The sequence below is a fragment of the Podarcis filfolensis genome (assembly GCF_964270895.1).
Source record: "Podarcis filfolensis genome assembly, chromosome: Z".
Lineage (NCBI taxonomy): Eukaryota > Metazoa > Chordata > Lepidosauria > Squamata > Lacertidae > Podarcis > Podarcis filfolensis.
Genome location: NC_139617.1, coordinates 7,948,599 through 7,968,330, shown reverse-complemented (window position 1 = coordinate 7,968,330; position 19,732 = coordinate 7,948,599). Strand labels below are relative to the sequence as shown.

Sequence of the window (19,732 nt, the reverse complement as noted above, 5' to 3'; positions counted from 1 at the left end):
TGCTGATCCTGGCTCAGCCAGGGCTCAATCAGCTGAGCCAAAATTGGCTCAGCCAAGGCCAGTGGAAGTCCCCAAAGTGGAGCATTCCATTTTGGTGGCAGGATTAGAGAGGAGGCACTTAAGCAGGAGCCTAAACCCATTTAGCTTGGTCATGCGACCTGGAAATCCAATGTAAAGCACTACATTAAAGACTTGGTTTCCCTCTGCCAGGCTTTAGTAGAGCTGTAGACCCGCTGCTGAACAGGGTTTGGATCTGGTATAGCTTTTACACCAGCTCACCTTACACCAGCTTGCTTTACGCCAGCTTCTTGTGTCTAGGATTGCTTTCTTAGCGACAAGTCTACCCTACTTCCCTTCTCCCACACACCTTCTTAAGCTTCATTTTCAAGGGATCCATTCCTCCCCCCTCAGTGGACCTATTCCCACCCCACCCTCCACAGGTGACATTGCTTACTGGCCAAGTTTATGCTGTTTTATCTTTGCACTTAATGGAATTCTTAGCATCGCACAGAGGGTCATAAATACAATAGCACTCTTAGTCCTAAAAGCTAGCACAATGCGTATTATTACAGAGCACCACAAAGCTAGACATTACTCTGACATTAGGTATCTTCATGTTAGGCTCATATTGATTTCTACACTCCTGTGCTGTTGAGCAGGGATCAGGGATGCCACTCAGGGATTTAAATTATATACAATGAGGACAACGTTAAGAGATCTTAAAATCATCCTGCTAGTGCAGCCTTCTCCCCCTCACCTCCACCCCATGGATCTTGTACCAGTGGAGTTCTTTGAGGTTCTGGTTAGGTTCACTGATTATGGTTTCACATCCACTATGAGATCCCATGATCTCTACCCTATTAGCCATTTCATAAGAAGCTGCCTTATACCAGGGCAGACAATTCTTCCATACAGATCAGAACTGTCTATGGGCTTATTCACAGCTCTGTTTGCCCTGCTGCTTCTCCCCAGGGAAACCCAATCTTTAGTACTGAATTGGAGCCAACAACAATCAGGTTTTCTGCAGATTGCCATTTGTTCTGATTTAGCACTCAGGAGCAGATTTTCCCGGGCAAGCAGTGGGGCAAAGGCAAAACTGCTTGGACCTATGTCCAAAAAGAGTGGGCCAAGCAGAAAACTTCTTGGAAATGTGCTTTCTAGGCACAGGACAAGTGGTGGTATGGATGAGCCCTGTGATGATTGACAGCAGTCAGAGATCTAGGACAAGGCTCTTTCATGTTACCAACTACCTGGTTTATTTATTTTTTAAGTTGGAAATGCCAGAGATTGAACACGGGACCTTTTCCCTGCAATGCATACATTGCAAAGCATTGTAAGAGGATTGGAAAAATTATTGGGGGACAAGGCTATCCATGGCAACTAGCCATAATGGCTATGCTCTGCTTCTATGGTTGGAGCAGTAGTGCTTCTGAATACCAGTTGCTGGAAGCCCCAGGAAGGGAGAGTGCTCTTGTGTTTTGGTCCAGCTTACAGGTTTCCCCATAGGCATCTGGTTAGCCACTCTGAGAACAGGATGCTGGACAAGATGGGCCCTGATTCAGTAGGATCTTTTGATGTTCCTAATCTAACACTTGAGGTATAGTCACTTCTCTTGATTCTGCACCATTACACATGACCAGATAAGAAGCTCAATGAGTGAGGAGCGTGACAAAGACTCTCCTCCCTGGAAGAGAGGGGAGTGGTTGTGGGCGGGAGACCGAGCTCCGCCCCTGGTAGGGGGCCTTAGCCCCCTCCCCTCTTTACCTGGCTGGTGCCCACGCCCACCGGAGGCAGCCAACCAGGTGCCTCCGGGGTGTGTGTGTAGCAGCTTAATGCTGTGGCACCAGCTCCACCTCCTCCTCATTCGTCGTCGTCCCTCAGCTGGGGTCGGGCCCTCGACCTTTTCACTGCTGTAATCAATAAAGTTGTGGCCTTTCCTTGCCCATTAACCTTATATCACGTGTCCTTGTGTATTTATTTCACTTAGCGGGGGTCGGGCCCTCGATCCACAAAGTGCTTGTTTGATGGTTTGCCATGTGGCAACATGGATCTTTCATCCTCAGAATATTCTGCAGTCCAAGGCATGAAGACGAGTTTGGATTTGATATCCCGCTTTATCACTATCCTAAGGAGTCTCAAAGCGGCTCACATTCTCCTTTCCTTTCCTCCCCCACAACAAACACTCTGTGAGGTGAGTGGGGCTGAGAGACTTCAAAGAAGTGTGACTGGCCCAAGGTCACCCAGCAGCTGCATGTGGAGGAGCGGGGAAGCGAACCCGGTTCACCAGATTACGAGACTACCGCTCTTAACCACTACACCACACTGGCTCTCTGTGGTGGAGACAAGATGCTGCCCCCCTTGCCCAGTTCCATTTTAAGTAGCTGATCAGGCTGGCCCCTGAAACTTACTTCAACACTGCTGATGGGACAGTGTTCTCCTGAGAGCAGTAGTCTATCTGAGAGGGCACAGGGCAGACTTTGTGGGCAACATAGCTCTGTCTTCCACTAGCACAACTGATTCACCTCATGCAGCTTCCTCACTCTGTCTAATGGTAGGGCTGGCCCTGAAGTGTCAGTTGACTGGAAACAACTGGCCTAGAAAGGTTCACACTGATAAAGCAATTTGTCCAATCAATACATGTACCTGGTTGTTTTTTTGAGACTCCTCCTTTTAAATGATGTCCGAGTGGCATTAGCAGAACATTCCACAACAAATGCAAATGCTTAGAAATATTGTATTACCGGTTGATAGAAGGACGGGTAAGCAACATAAACAGTAAACTACTGCTATGTGCACTTGTTCATTCTATTAATGCCCTTGCTTTTGATTGTCTTCCCTAACGAAGTATGTCTTTCATCAGGCAGTTAGCAGTTTCTAGGGGTGGGTTTGAGGAGAGGGGACAGGATTATTGATCCAATAGATTGCAATAGCTCTTTCTGAGCCATTCCCATCAATCATTTCAATGCATATTCAATGAGCTTTAATCTGCAAATTTGTCACATTTGGAAGTCATTATTCTTTAATGGATTTATTGTTTGTTTTTTGTGTTTTTAAATATGATGCATTAATTCTGCTTTGCTCACTGCATGCTTAGTCACTTTTAGTGAGGGGAAAAAATAGAGTATAAGGCAGACGTCAGCTGTGTCTGCTAGGTTTCAGGATAAGCCCTGCCTCATGACCAAGCATTTAGTCTGCTGAGACTAGGGGTCCCTCCAGCTTTGTTCATGAGGATTAATGCTCATGGTGGCATTGGGGCAACTATATATGATGCTGTTTTCAATACTGCTTGCACCAGGGGAGGCAGGCATACTGCTTCATCTCCAATTGGTACACTCTTGCTTTTGTTGCCCCTCCAGACAACAATAATTCAGTAACATTGGGGAAGCATCGCAGAACAACTAAAAAAATTAGAATGATGTGTGGATGGTCCACTATAAATCCACCACTAATGTACAATTAGGCCTCATTCACAGTGTGCATTTAAGGCACTTTGAACATAATTCTCAGAGTAGTATAACAGTCATTCCCCCTTCCCAGGGAACTCTGCTGGTTGTAGCTCTGTGAGGGTAATAAGAGTCTTCTAACAACTCTCAGCACCCTTAACAAACTACAGCTCCCATAATTCTTTGGGGGAAGATATGGATGTTTAACGTGGTATCATAGTGCTTTAAATGTATGGGTTGAATGTGGCTTTACTGCATCCATGGCACGTTGCAGAATTCCTCCCCAACAGCCCCCCCCCAAAAAAAAACCCAGTTTGGAGGGCTCCTAAAAACCAAACCCTTTGCATCCAGACTCTGTAAAACCCCAGCAGAAGTCACTTTTACAATACTATTTTGTTGTTGTTCTTAATTCAACACAGAGTACACAACCAGCTTATCAGGCTTGTGACAATCTCTAACAAGTTCGCATTGCACATAAGCTTAGCCTGCGCCATCTCAGTTTTTCCAGGCCTATTCTAGTTAGCTGTGGATTCGTTAAATGGCACCATTTCCCAAGGATAAAAAGGGATTAGTCCACTGGGCCCAAAGCACAATAAGATCCGACGAAAACAAATATTTTTAACGACACAGATCTCCTTTATGATGCTAGTCTCTTAACTTGGTGCTTATGGGGTTTGGAAAATGGCACCTTAGTGGTTTATCTTTCATAGTTTCCTATAATGTGTTTACAAAGTCCCTGTTACTGCTATATGCTTATACATTTTGATAAACAGCACATGCCACCGTAGTGTGCCTTTGGAGAGTTCACTACTCTTCTTGTTGTTATTTAGCTTTGTTATTGGCACAGAACCCTCTCCCCACTGGCCCCTATTCCTGTGGTCGGTAGGCAATGATTGCAGAATTAAAGGCCAGGTGAGCGAAATGGTCACATTACAAGAAATGCAATTAACCAATTTTATTTCTTATTAAAACTTGGAAGTGTGCTTTCACTTCATGTACTACTGCTTGCAGGAGAGGGTACCATTGGCTTTGTCAAAAACTGAGAGCCACTGTGGTGTAGTGGTTAGAGTGTTGCACTAAGATTTGCAAGACCTGAATTCAAATCCCCACTCAACAATGAGGCTCATTGGGTGACCAGTCACTCACTTTTGGCATAGCATGGGGAAGGAGAACCATGCACACCAACTTCAGCTCCTTGGAGGAAAGGTATGATATAAATGTAATACATAAAAATAAATAAACAGAAAAAGAGATTAATTGGGCAGAACTGCCCACAGAACACAGAATGTGCGATCTTGGAAACAGCTGTGCCAGATTGCAGTACTAATCCCAAATTTTGCCAAAAGGCAAAGAAAAATGAGACAACTCCAGTTTTGTTTATTGATTATGGATGAAGGTCACTCACTTTAGCCAAGGGTCCATGGAGCAGTTGCTGACTGCACCTCCCTTCCTACTCCTTGGAGACTGACCTTATGCATGGATGGTGGTGGGCTTCAAAGGGCACTTTTGGCCATGATGGGCTATTATGATGGGAGCACCTGACATAGGACCCAAAACATCAAAGGCTAGAATGGTGATCTTTGAATGTATCCAGAACACATTCTAATCTGACATAAGTATCTCTAATAAGGAATGTCTATGTGTTTACACCCACCCACACCTGCCCACAAATATGGAAGCAATCAAATAACCATTTTTTCTTTAGAATTACTTACTTTTAGGATGCTTCCTCTCTTCGGCAATTTACAGACTGCCTCTTTAAATTACACAGATAGCCCCTCCTCCAGCTGATGACATCATAATGTCAACAGCTCACATTTTATAGAAGTCTGTCAACCCCCAGATAAGCTGGTGGTTTCTGAAGGCTTGTGTATATGTCACAACTTTCTCCTTTCACCACCACACAGGTACGGGGGAACCAAGCTGTGAGTACCACAATATCCACGTGATGTCAATGCCATCAGTGTGAAGGTTTTATAAAAATGTAAACAAACAACAGCCAGGAGTGAGGGGAGGAAGCAGCACCAGGAGGACATGAGGCGGGATGGGGGAGATTAACTTTTCCCTCTGCAGAGATCCCATATGTCATCCCTTTAAATTCCTATTTGCTTAGAGAAGTAAGACTCCATTGCTGGCCATGGTAGCTCCAGCCTGGACCCAGAGGGAGCATTTTCACCAGGAAACATGTCAGAAGGGGAAGGGGTTAAGCACCACCCAACTGGGTTCTGAAACTACTGTTTACATGAAACATGACAATAACTGCATTGGTCCAATTACCAATGAAATTAGGAATTATTGACTAGAAATTTCATACAACTTGAGATTTCCTTCTAATATTAGTGGCAAATTTCCTCCCTGCCTAACGACTCTCAGCACTCTTAAAAAACTACAGTTCCCAGGATTTTTAATATACAGTTTAAAGCAGTATAATTTTCCTTTAAAAGTATAGCACAGGTGGGGAGCCTTAACAAATAAATCTCTTCAAAAGATAAAATCTTTCATTCTTCCATTTCTTTTTTTCCTTCCGTTTGTCCTTTCTTTTTTATATATATACAAGTAAAGGGGAAAAGCAGATTATTTCAATTAAGGAGCAGTCTTTGACAATGGTAAGCAATCTTTCTCCAGAGTTCAAAGCAACACTTGCAGTTTTAAGTTTCTTTTAGGCATATCTGTCAGGATCTAATTTTCAAGGCACAGTTGCCATGGCAGCTTCTTTGAATTTTAATCTAGCACTAAAGGTCAAGACAGGTCAACAGCTTCAGTTCCTCTTCAATATTAGAATAAAGACACACATACACCCTGCAACAGCCTATACAACTTCTAACCTTAAAGGAATCCATGGGGGACACCCCAAGATTCTAAAATGAAGGATACGTAGAAAGTTTATGATTTATACAAAACCCTCAAATTCGTCTGGTACTATTGAAATCAAAGCTGAAATCAAACGTGGAGAGATGTTTCTCTTAAACGGAGTTAAGGACAGTGGTGCCTTTTGAAATTACTTTAATGTCTAGCTCTGGAGAAATAACTCTGTAAAATCTAATTGTTTTCTCAAATTTTATTCTATTAGCTTAGCAGTGTAAGTGATAACTGTATTATCCTATCCAATTGACTTTTAAAGATTATGAATAGTCTCCCCAACCCCCCATTCCTAGATTGCGGGTGAGTTACTTTACTCATGGTGAGAGCAATGACGGTTGGGGGGGGGGGTCTGGAGGGTCTGCATTTCAAATGCAGATCTTAGGCTGCAAGTGGTTTAAGATTTTGGATAACAAAAGCTTAATCCTGTTGTTGCTTTTCATCAACCTGTGTGTTTGCATCATGCTACCACATGGCAGCAGCAATGTTTGTATACACTGGAGGAGGACGGGGGAGAATTTTTTATCTACTTCTCATTGGAAGGTGAACCTCCATAATTTTCACTTTCCAAAACAATACATAAGCTGAAGCCATCCTTTGAAAGCCTCACTGCTCTGAATTTTGCAATGCAGTTCGTCGATCAAGTCACGTGCACAGAAATTTACATACTGGGGTAAAGTGTCCATGAAAATGCACATACTAGTGGAAATAGCATAAAACTGCATTGAAAAAATTTTTGTATATTGGGCGAAATTGGCATACAAACATATATATGAAGTGAAATTTGCACAGAAATATTAATAAAATTTCATGAGGTTTTTAAAATAATAATAATAATAATAATAATAATTAGAATAATAGAATTGTAGCATTGGAGGAGATCACAAGGGTTACCTAGTCCAACCCCCTGCAATGCAGGAATCTTTTGCTCAATGTGGGGCTCAAACTCAGAACCCTAAGATTAAAAGTCACATGCTCTACTGACTGAGCTATTCTGGCTTATTAACTGGTGTGAAAATGTGGAGAACTGATCTTAAGAGTCCACCTGCACTATACATTAAAACAGTGTCATGGCTCCCCCTAAACAAAATCCCAGGAACTATAGTTAAGGGTGCTGAGAATTGGTAGTAAAGGTAAAGGTACCCCTGCCCGTACGGGCCAGTCGTGTCCGACTCTAGGGTTGTGCACTCATCTCACTTAAGAGGCCGGGAGCCAGCGCTGTCCGAAGACACTTCCAGGTCACGTGGCCAGCGTGACGAAGCTGCTCTGGTGAGCCAGCACCAGTGCAGCACACAGAAACGCCGTTTACCTTCCCGCTATAAAGCGGTACCTATTTGTCAACTTGCACTTAGGGGTGCTTTCGAACTGCTAGGTGGGCAGGAGCTGAGACCGAAAGACGGGAGCTCACCCCGCCGCGGGGATTTGAACTGCCAACCATACGATCGGCAAGTCCTAGGCACTGAGGTTTTACCCACAGCGCCACCCGTGTCCCCTGAGAATTGGTAAGGTAAAGGTAAAGGTACCCCTGCCTGTACGGGCCAGTCTTGCCAGATTCTAGGGTTGTGCGCTCATCTCACTCTATAGGCCGGGAGCCAGTGCTGTCCGCAGACACTTCCGGGTCACGTGGCCAGCGTGACAAGCTGCATCTGGCGAGCCAGCGCAGCACACGGAACACCGTTTACCTTCCCACTGGTAAGCGGTCCCTATTTATCTACTTGCACCCGGGGGTGCTTTCGAACTGCTAGGTTGGCAGGCGCTGGGACCGAACGACAGGAGCGCACCCCGCTGCGGGGATTCGAACTGCCGACCATGCGATCGGCAAGTCCTAGGCGCTGAGGCTTTTACCCACAGCGCCACCCGCGTCCCTGAGAATTGGTAGAAGATTCCTATTTGCCACTATTCAAGAGGAAAAGAGGGACTGATTCTTAAAGCACTCTGGAAATAGAGCTCTGTGAGTAGAATAAGGATCTCCCATTTTAGCAAAAATGACCGCTCCCCGCTTAAAACGGGGGGCGCCCTTTGCATGGCCACGTGCAGCCCCTAGATCTGGCGCGGCTCCAACAGCATAGGCTTGGCTTTGCCTTCCCTCAGGTGGGATACCTGGAGGTCTCCGCCTACCTCAGTCAGTTGTCCAGTCCCACCTGGGGGAAGCGTTGCCAAGGAGACCAGGCCAGGTAGGGGAGGGATTACCTGCCCACACAATAGAGGGAGGATCTTACCTGGGAATCCTCACTTGGCTCCAGAGCTTCTCCCACCCTACCCACCCTCAGTTAATGTCTTATTTTGCAGGTTAACTTTTCTTCACAGGTTTTGCAGGTTAACTTTTCTTCACAGGTACGCGGGCGCTGCTACGTTAAGGTCGCTGTTAAAGGGCCGGAAAGGAATTTCCCTGCATTGGCAGGTTTCGCCTTTCCCGTAGCAAAATGTCACAACTTTGGCGGTATCAGGCCTTGGGCGGAATCCTTTTGTCCATCTTCCTCTTTGCGGCGGCGATACCAGGGTTCCCCGTTAAAGGGGTTTTCTGAAGGGAGGCTTTGACCGTACGCCGAAAGGTCGTCATTGCTCTCCCCTGCGGCGGCGGCGTTACGGGGGCGGCTATCTCTGCTTGAACATATGTTCTCCAGAGCCAGCCCATCCCCCCCCACACTGGATAACCCTGATGCTCCCTAGGTCCCCGGCTGGGGACTGGGGAGGGAGAACGCCCAATGCCTGAGCCAAGGTCTACCCACATTTGAAATTTAATAAAGTTGTGGCCAATTTAATCCCATAGCACGTGGTCTTGAGTCGTTATTCCACATGACGGGGGGACCGCGCGGGATCTGGGGACTCCGCCTGTCCACGCAATTAAAGTAATATTGATGCAAACATGTACAAAATAGCAGATGAGTACAATAAACCAAGAAAAGGCCAAGGACTAACACCCTACACAAATCTGGAGTGAAGTCTGAAAGGCAGTTGAATGGCGCCTTGTATGCCTCCTTCCGGCAACTCCTGTAGCCAAGCTGTTGCAAATTTATTTCTCTGCTTTTCTTTGGGTGACAGCAGTGGGGCCAATAGGGGGCACTTGCTATCTGGGTAGCCCAGGACCTCCATACTCGCTGCCCAGGCTTGTACCCTAGGGAAGTTATTTCAGTGTTGCAAACGCAGCAAAAACAACACGGAAGGTAGAAACTATGAGTTCTCCCCTATATCCACAGGCACTATATCTCTCCAGTGGTTAGACTTTACCCCTGAAGACACACTCTTCCATTGTGGCCCAAGACAGATGAATGCCAACAATAAACTACAAATAATACCAGCAAAGGCCACTGAACAAATAAAAGGTAGCAATCGATTATTTATTCATCCTCCTCCCCAAAAGTATGCTTTTAGGATTATCAGGAATGATCTTTACCTGAAAGGAAGAAAGATGTATAAAAGATAACTGATGCAATAAGAGATTAATCACTGCCACCCATCCATATTCTTCAACTGGTGTTTTGAAGAAGAACGAAAGGAGCTGCAAGTGTACGAACTGTATGAATGCTTACATCGTGGCCCTAGCATGTATTCATTTTGTGGCCTTGGCCTGCATTGTATGTAGTTAAACTGCATTATTCCGCTATTCTGTACATGGTTGCATCAATATTAGTTTTACCATTGCTAAATGGGGTTCCTGTTACTTGGTCTCTCTATTGACTAGAAAACTGAACAGAAGCACTCCACGCTGCAATATTTTGTTGTTACAGGGCCCACGTGTTACATTTTACATTGCTGCTTTCTTCACTGAAATTCAAGGTGACAAACTACTTGACATACCAAGTAGGGATGGAGCAAAAATCCATGATTTCTGAAACAATGTGCAAACTAAAACACAGCTATCTTTTGAAATTTGTGATGCAGTTCTCTAACCAATGTTTACAAAAATACATATAGCAAGGTAAAATGCGCACAAATATGAAGATGATCTTAGTCAAAATAAGATACAAAATGCATTATATTGGGGGAAATTGACCACAAAGATGTGTACATTACTGAGAAGTGCATGCCATACAAATGAGATTAATGGGAGAAATTTGCAATAAAATGCTGATGAATTTTCGTGAGGGTTTTTTTTTTTTAACTAATTAACAAATTGCTGCAAAATGTGGGGAACTAAATTTAAGATTTGAAAATAAGAAACTGGACAGACCTTTCCATTCCTAGTATCAAGTGGTTTCTCATGCAAGAATTGACCAGATTCAGATCTGCTTAGCTTTGGCAAGTTTGCAGCATTATGTGCCTTTGGTCTATAATTTAGGGACACTTAAGTAGCACTCTCTTCCTTTTCATCTCTCTGTTTCAGTGTGTGAGATGAAAGTGGCAGCATATGAGCAAGAAGCATCTAGGGTTGAGCAATGACTCCAACACACTGGTAATATGCGGTCACATCAGAGGAGCTCCATTGCCACCCAGCAACATGTTATAGGCACCTTTCCTCTAACCAATGCCACACACTCGCAACTGCTACATCAACTCAGTCTCACAAGAATCAAATGGCTGTCTCTCCTGAAATTGTAACACAATGGGATCAGCTCTGCTCTGCTGTTTTTAAACCTGTCCTCCGAAACCCTGAAGTTCTGAGTTCAATAGGGGTACTCCTAGACTGTCACTATCTTGTGGGAGGAAAACAAGCATATGCCGCAAATTTAGATTTGCACAATTAATGTGGATTAATGTGCTCAGTCATCCTAGCACAACAAATCTACTTTATATTTTAAAAGAGCTCATTTTCAGATCAGGAAAGTGATGTGCAAATAACTGCAAAGTATAGGATGAACAGATGATTAAAAGGAAGATGTAGAAAAACCCACTAGTAAATCAGGTTGGGTGTTCATTGTTGTATAACCGCCCCACAAACAAATCGGAATGAATGCTCAATAAAGATCATCTAACCTCCACATAAACTTTGTGCAAATAGATCAGGATGAATGCTCAATAAAAACAGGTTGTCTGGAGGAGCCCTGCCTTCTTTAGAGAAGGAAGGAAGAAATGGGGGGAAAATAGCACATCACTATATTTTAGCTTCTGAGGCAACTGGGTACCAAAAGCACTACGTAGCCATGTGTGTACTGACATTCAAAATGGAGAGCTAATGGCTGAACCAATTTGTGAAATTCTTTTTCAATAGTACATCAAAGGCCTCACGCTTACATTTTTTTCTTATGGTTGGGCAGCTTGTTCCTGCCTCCTTTAAAGTACCAATTAGGCCTGAGATGCACATGCAAATTATTCAGCACCGGGTCATTAAAATATAACCAAATTAAATTCCCATTGTCACAGAATCTTTTAAAGTAATTTATAAACATGTCAAGAGTAGGCTGCTTATTAGACCGGGCTAGCAAATATTTTATTCTGACGGGGAGGTTAAGATGCATGTGAGTCATTTGAATAATGAAAACAAATTAAAATATTCATTTGTAAATTATTTTGAAGAATAGCCTCATCTGCAGGGGCACACCAATCTTAATTATTTGTCTGCATTAAATATAATCTGAATTGTCTATTATTAACGCTGCACTGAACGCTCGCCTGTGAATATTTTCTGTGTGATAGGTATGCTTTCAAAAGAGACAACCCATCCCAGTCCTTCTACATCTCTGAATGTTCACCTCCTCCCCCCCACATTTCACAATACATACTTCTGCTGTGTTGTCACCCTGCCCCCTTTTCTCTCTGTCAATCAGTATAAGATTCCAGCCAATCAGGGGTCACAGAATGAATCTGGTGGTATCAAGGTGCTGCATAACTAATCAGATGTGCTTATATGACAGCATCACTGAGGGAGAATGGAGGAAACTGGAAGACAGAAAACTCCCTTATACTGAGTCCAGACCCTTGCCCATCCAGCTCAGAATTGCCTGCACTGATTAGTGGCAGCTCTCTAGAGTCAATCACAGCCCTACAGGAAGATGCTGAGGATTGAACCTGGGACTTCCTGCATGGAAAGCAGTTGCTCCGCCACTGAGTTTACTGCCCTCCCCCCAACTGATAAGGCAAAGCTTCCAGTTAGATCACCTACTTGCCCCACTGTATCAGCTAACACTTTCAGGACCTTTGACTGCCTCCCTGCTCCCAAATCACAAAACGTATCACCTGGTTTGGCCCACAGATGCACTACCACAAATGCAACGTGTTTCACTACAGCCCATCAATTTATGTCCATCAATGTTTTGCCAGCATTTATGAACCCTGCCCCACCTTAGACTGAGCCTTTTCATTTCGAGGTTTTCAGCACAGCTGTTTCAGTACTGAGACTGACCTTTCCTTCTTCTTCGCAAAGTACCTGTGGATTAGTTATTAGACCTGGAGCAGGAGACCAGCTACGTTTGTCCATCCTGGATTTTATAGGCATTGTGACTTTGCTGCTCAGTTGATCTTTCGTGGTATTTTATCTATTGTGCCTTTGCTGTTTTTTTTAAATTAATCATAGACTAGCAATGATTTGTTGTAATTGCTGGGAGTGATTTTCTGTTTAATTACTACTTGCTGATATTCTGAGAGTTAATTTTATCATGCAATTTTTATTTTTCAAATGGATGGTTGGATGTTACCTTATTTAAGTCATATATTTTTATAGCCCAATTTTTCATTATCACTTATTTGTACTGGACTGGATTGTCATAGAATGTGTGACCTTTATTGTGTATTTGCTAAATCTATGACTGCCTTGTGTACAGCAATGTATAAGGTGGTATACGAATTGGAAACAAAATTAAATCAACACATTCAACTGCCTGTCATCAAATGTCACAAAACCAATTGATGCATATGTATGTGTGAACCAGCCTTTGAACTGTGCTCATGATGAGACAATGCGCAGAACCTAGTATAATGGATCCAAAACTATAGTTGCACATCAAGCGCATGCAAGACTGTTTATCCATCTAGCTCAGTATGACTTTCTCTGACAGTGATTCTCCAAGTTCTTAGGCAGGGAGGTGATGAATGTTGGAAGATTCAGAATAGATAAAAGAAACTACTTCTTCACACAGCACATAGATAAACTATGAAACTATGGAGGCAGTGATGGTCACCAGTATGGATGGTTTTAAAAGAGGTTTAGACAATTTCATGGAGGATAAGGCTATCAGTACGTACTAGCCGTTATGTCTATGTTCCGTCTCCATGGCTGGAGTCTGTATGTCACTTAATACCAGTTGCTGGGCATCACAGAAGGGGAGACTGCTGTTGCCCTCAAGTCCAGCTTGTGGACCTCCCTTGGGTATCTCTGATTCAACAGGGCTTATGTTCCTGGAACAATTTCTGAATGCTCCACTGTTGGAGCCATTATGACTCTGAACACCAGCTGCTGGGATTCACAAGTTGCATGTTGCACTCAGGTTCTGGTTGCAAACTTCCCATAGGCACCTGGTTTGGCCACTGTGAGAACAGGAAGCGGCCACTGGCCTGATCCAGCAGGCTTTGCATATTTTCATCTACTGCTTGATTAAGTGAAAATGTCTTGGGTTGACCATGTGGCCATCTGCAGGTAAACCACATGACCTAACACTTAACTGTGGCACCTCCCCATCTATTTCCTAATACTAGAAAATTAAAAAGTAACATGTTTCCAATAAAAATAACAATTAGAAAATATAGGCGTGCTCATGCCTCTTTATGACTGCAAAAAGTTCAAAACTTGGGGGAGTTGGAGAGGAATTCAAATGCCACCACTGACAAGATTGCGTTGTTTAATGTTCCTTGTCAACTTTGAGAGAACACAACTGCATTTTGATTTGAATGTTCTGAAGAGCAATATTGACTGTTGTCACATTACCCAATATGAAAAGCTTGCTGTGAAAACCCTCTTGATGCCTGATTGCTCTTCATAAGGGGTTCCTGCTGGTTCATTTCAAAGAATGAATTACCTTTAATTCATAGCATGAAGACATTGCCAGTTTTTGTGTGTGTTTTGTTTTCTGTGCTCCCAGGTTGCTCCTTTTGATGTGGCAGAGAAGTTCCAAAAAGATAAGATGAAACACTCTTCAAGAGTAGCTAGATATCATGAAGTGTGTTTCCTTTTTCAAACAGACTTCCAAGAAGTATACTCATAGTCTTTGGGGTTAGGAATCTAGTGGCAATTATCACTGAAAGCGCCAATCTTGTAATAATATAACTTCTAGCTCAGTAATGGCCCCTTGCTTATTTTTCATTGTTTTGAGCTCTTTAAAGACACTGTTTTGATTGGGGTTTGTTAAAGTGTTGACGCACCTGAGTTTCGTTCAAGACATAAATCTGTTGATGTAAGATGAGACTAAGACGCTGCTAAGATTCAGTATGCAAATGACCTTTACACATTTCAATATATAGTATTAACTGGTTCTGACCTCACAATAACCCATCGTTTACCATGATGAGAGCAACCCACAGGGAATCTCAGGCATACACACTCTCAATGCTCCTCTTCTCCCCCACTGTGGCCATGAAGAAAAGAATGAAAACTTCTACTTACATTTTTAAAAAACTTTGTTTTTCAGTTTCTGAAAATGCTTATACCAATCGCCATATAATCCCCCCCAAGAAACATTCCATGCACATACAGTGGTACCTCGGGTTAAGAACTTAATTCGTTCTGGAGGTCTGTTCTTAACCTGAAACTGTTCTTAACCTGAGGTACCACTTTAGCTAAGAGGGCCTCCTGCTGCTACCACGCTGCCGGAGCACGATTTCTGTTCTCATCCTGAAGCAAAGTTCTCAACCTGAAGCACTATTTCTGGGTTAGCGGAGTCTGTAACCTGAAGCGTCTGTAACCTGAAGCGTCTGTAACCTGAGGTACCACTGTACAAGGCAAATGAAACTGCCAAACATTAAGCAAGTTTGTACAATAGTTTAGGAGTTCACTAAAGCAATTAAGTGCTATCCATTTTAACAGGTTGTCCAGAATGAACAGTAGGTAGCTAGTCACTTCCATTTTTTGTTTAACACATTTTAGCATGTTACCGTAAACTGTGGTTAATCTTAATTCCAAATTATTGAAAAAAGCCATCTGATTCATATCCCATGGTTTGAAACTGGCTGGCTTCAAACAAATTATTGCTAAGATTAACCATAATTGTTGGATACGTATGAAAAGACAAGCTGCAGTTAATTAAAAATGGAAGCAAAGGGTTTCAATCTCCTCCTTGCAACTTTGCTGGAAGAGGAGGGGAAAGGGGGAGAATGCTGGCCCAAAGCTCACTGTGGCTCATTCATGTCATGATAAACCATGGCTATCTTGACATATTCATTTATAATCCTAAGAGGGCTTTAAAAACAAATCTTTGCAGACATGGGGCTCAAGAGTATATAAACATTAATATGACATTTGCTTGCAAATTTATTTTCTTTTCCTGTTTGTACTGAGCTACAATGCTGTCTGCACCTATTCATTACTGTCATCACCAACTTGTACCCAACCACATAATGATATGCATTTGCCCCAGTTGAAGATTGCCATGATTTTGTACCCATCTAAAGCCTTTGCTCAATATTATTTTGTAACTTAGGAGCACTTTCTTCTTTTACTTGGGCTTCTGCCTTGATTCTGTCAAACTGCCAGTCTCATAATACACTTCTGCTGATCTTTGGACATGTAGATGAATCATGGGATGTTGTCATGCCATTAAAGTATAATGTGTGAGCCTGTTTTAAAAAGGAACCGGTGAACCCAAAGAGAACCATCTGCTTGCAATCTGGTGGTTGGTTTTTCCTTTAACACACCCAGGATTGTAAGGACACATGAGTGCCTTAAATATGTATCTTGAAATTGTTACTGAGGCTGTGCTGTCCTCAAAATCACTAGTGCTTTTCTGGTTGTGAGCTGTTGGCCTGGATCCACTTGGATTCCATCCAGGGCCCATTTTAAATGAAGGACATCATGTTCTGTTTGTCATATTATTGAGCATTCTTGAGGACTTCCCTTAAAAGCCAGTCAGAAGTAAAACGAGGAAGTGAAGAGTCATAAAAGGGATCCTTGTCATCAAATAACATTTTGAGCTCACTCTATTAACACACTGTTAAAAGGTCCTGGCTCATGGGCTAGGGAAGCTACTGAGAATGATTAAAGACTTGGAAAGGCAATGTTTGAGGATGCACACCAAATCCATCTCTTATTATTTCAAACAACCTGGCCAATTCCTTTCAAACCACCATTTCACCAGTTCCTGGAAACTGCAGGAAAGGACAGTGCTCTTCCACTCAAGTCCTGCTTGCGAGCATCCCATAGACATCTGGCTGGCTTCTGTCAGAGCAGAATGCTGGACTACATGGGCCACTGGCCTGGTCCAGCAGGCTTTCCTTGTCTTTTATGTATATTTAGAACTGCCCCTCCCCAAATGCATCCATGATGCCACTTCTTTTCATTCTCTAAAACTCCTGACACACCCCTCCTCTTTCTTTGAAAGCTTTGGTACAATCTCTTGGTACCTATTCCCTGCATTAGGATTGAGGGACCTATGGCCCTCGAAATGTAGCTGCATCTCCTATCATCCCTGGACATTGGCCATGCTGGCTGGGGCTGATGGGACTTTGAGTCCAACAATATCTGAAGGGCCACAGGTTTTCCAAACCAATACTCTGCTCCAGGTAGTAAGAGTCACCAAATACATAGGAAGTTCCACATTTTAGGATAAATGCAAACATTGAAATAAAATATACATTTAAATGCGTGTGTTTGTGTGTGTGCACGCAAGCACCCCCCCCCCTCCAGATTAAAGCTGAAATGTGATCAAATGGGGTCACATATGTGAAACAGACACAAACTGGGGGGGATGTTCTGGTCACCTAAGATGGCCTCCATAAAACATCGTAAACCAGGTGTTGGGAAACTTTGGTCCTTCAGCTATTACTGAACTACAACTCCCATCAGCCCTAGAAAACGTAACCAAAGACCAGGGATGATGGTAGCTGAAGTTCAGAAAAATCTGGAGATTCAAAGGTTCATCACATCTTCTATAAATACCCCTCCCTGCTTCTTCAAAACTGGCTCAACTATATATCCATAGGACCCAGGGGCAGGAAGCAACAGCAAAGGTTTTGCAGATCTTCCTTTGGAAAGTAAAAATAAAAGTAACTTTTTTTTATTTCAGCTTTGATCTGTCATGTGTAAAATCCATCACCTTCCCTGAGACAGCAGATCATTCCTCACAGGATTCTGATTGATAGTGCTGGAACCTTAGATCAAGCAGCAAAACAATAAGAGAGGCTGGTTCATAAAACGTACTCTCCGTGTCTCTGGTTTTATATTTGGCTTCCTGTAGAGAGAGCTTTGGTCCCATTAAATGCACTATATACTACTGAGCCTAGAAATGCACTCTCCTCCTCATCCTGAAAGCAGGCATATAACCATATACACTATGATTGACATATCTACTACTGCTTGTTATAAACTACGGAAACACTTTTTGTGATAAATTCAACTAAAATATTTTTTTCCAGCGCACAATTCCAGCCTATCTGTTTAAAGGAGCAAAACCATTTTTTAAAAAAGTGAAGATGTCAACTATTTTATTGTAGAAATGGCACACTGATGTAACCTTGAAATAGGCTGCATACATGCTAACCTGCCTGAAGCACAAAAACACAGTTTTTTTTCTCAATCTGGACTTGTCTATGCGCATCCTCACCATACTGCTTTCAATCTACACAAGGTTAGGTGTGGTTACTTGAAAACCCTCCCCTTGATTAGGTTATCCATGCCTTTTTCTCCCTGCGCATGCCCCAGGTGAAGGAAGAAGGAAGTAGTGATTGAAATATTGGAATACGCCCACCCACATTATGCACATTATGCACAGCGGGTCAGCGGGTCGAGTCCCCGCAACGGGGTGAGCTCCCATTGTTCAGTCCCTGCTTCTGCCAACCTAGCAGTTTGAAAGCATGTCAAAGTGCAAGTTGATAAATAGGTACCGCTCCGGCGGGAGGTGAATGGCGTTTCCGTGCGCTGTTCTGGTTTGCCAGAAGCAGCTTAGTCATGCTGGCCACATGACCCAGAAGCTGTCTGTGGACATATGTTGGCTCCCTCGGCCAGTAAAGTGAGATGAACGCCACAACCCCAGTGTTGTCTGTGACAGGACTTGTCAGGGGTCCTTTACCTTTTTACATTATGCTATAGCTGGGACCACCTAAACCTATTTTTCAAATGGACACATTGCAGGGTAACACAGAATCAGGCTGCAACCAGATTATGTTTTCTGAATTAATCCAGTTTCTCAATAAGAGCTTATTGGGGGCATAAAAACATGCAGTATTTCCCATTTTTGTGGGGACTACATAGAAAAAAGAAGAACAAAGACTCAGCTTTTGTCGATTCTAGATTAAAAATGCCATAGCTATGCAGCCATATTGTGTTCTCAACAACACAACGACATTCTGCTGATGTGCTAACACCATTTTGCAGAAAAAATCAGGGAGTAGAGAGCACCTTGTGGTTCGCCGCTGGCTGAGCAACTTCCTAGCATTCCCACCTGTGACACACACAATTCCCTCCCCCACCAGAAAGTCAACACTGTTTTGCAAAACAGCTAAAAATAAAATGACAAGAGTGGTTTTGCTACTTCCCTATCAAAAGGTATTAACAAAGATGGCCTGAGCATATATGCTCAGTGCTCAGAGTCCCTAAACATCCTATTGCCAGAAGCTAGAAATGATTGACGTTGCAAGTCCAGGCTTCTGCTTTCCCTTGCTGACAAGCTGGAGAATTCTCAAGTACAATGAGGTTTATGTTTTTTCTCACTAAATAGAAACTAACAGACAACTGCCGGAGGGAGGGAGGCAAAATGCTGGCCCCCTAGGCAATCCCAGCTGGCAGAATGCTTCGAAAGCCTTCGAAATGAAGAGGAGGACTTGCTTCATCCCTTCTGCCTGCCAAGGGAACCTGGCCTCTTAGCTAACAATAATAGAATTGTAAGAGACCATGAGGGTCAACCAATCCACCCCCTTGCAATGCAGGAATATTTAGCCCAACATGGGGCTAGAACTCACAACTCTGTGATTAAGAGTCTCATGCTCTGCCCACTGTGCTATTCAGGGTTAGCTAAGCCTCCACATCCTGTCATGGCCAATGTTCTCTGGCACTACACTGCTCCTCTCAGCAAGATTTTTGTACCTTTGCATGTATTTATGCAGCCATTCTGGCTTGAAAAGGTTTGTAGATTAAGATCACAGGACGAGCTTGCTGGATTAGGCCAGTGGTCCATCGAGTCCAGCGTCCTGCTCTCACAGTATTGAGATGCATTATGTGTCAAGTTTGTGGTGATCACTGCCTCCTGAAGGAGCAGCTCAGGAGGTGACTTGCACTGGAGATACTGCAGTTGCACTGCTCCCTAAATGTCTAGCTGTCATTGGATGCCTGCACACATGGGAAGATGGTGGCTTATCAGTTAGCAAACATGCACTTGCATTTTGTGAACTAAGGCTCCTTTTCTGCACCTCTG

The 19,732-nt window shown here is 43.4% G+C and overlaps 1 protein-coding gene and 1 long non-coding RNA gene across 13 annotated transcripts in view; one reads left to right on the top strand and one right to left on the bottom strand.

The window, feature by feature from the left end:
• AFF2 (ALF transcription elongation factor 2) overlaps positions 1-19,732 on the bottom strand; it is a 386,246-nt gene that overhangs the window by 122,847 nt on the left and 243,667 nt on the right. The gene's annotated exons all lie outside the window — the stretch shown is intronic.
• Positions 5,211-11,986, top strand: LOC310754122. Its single transcript, XR_014543627.1, has 3 exons — positions 5,211-5,368; positions 9,500-9,625; positions 10,627-11,986. It is a non-coding gene; the product is annotated as an uncharacterized lncRNA (long non-coding RNA).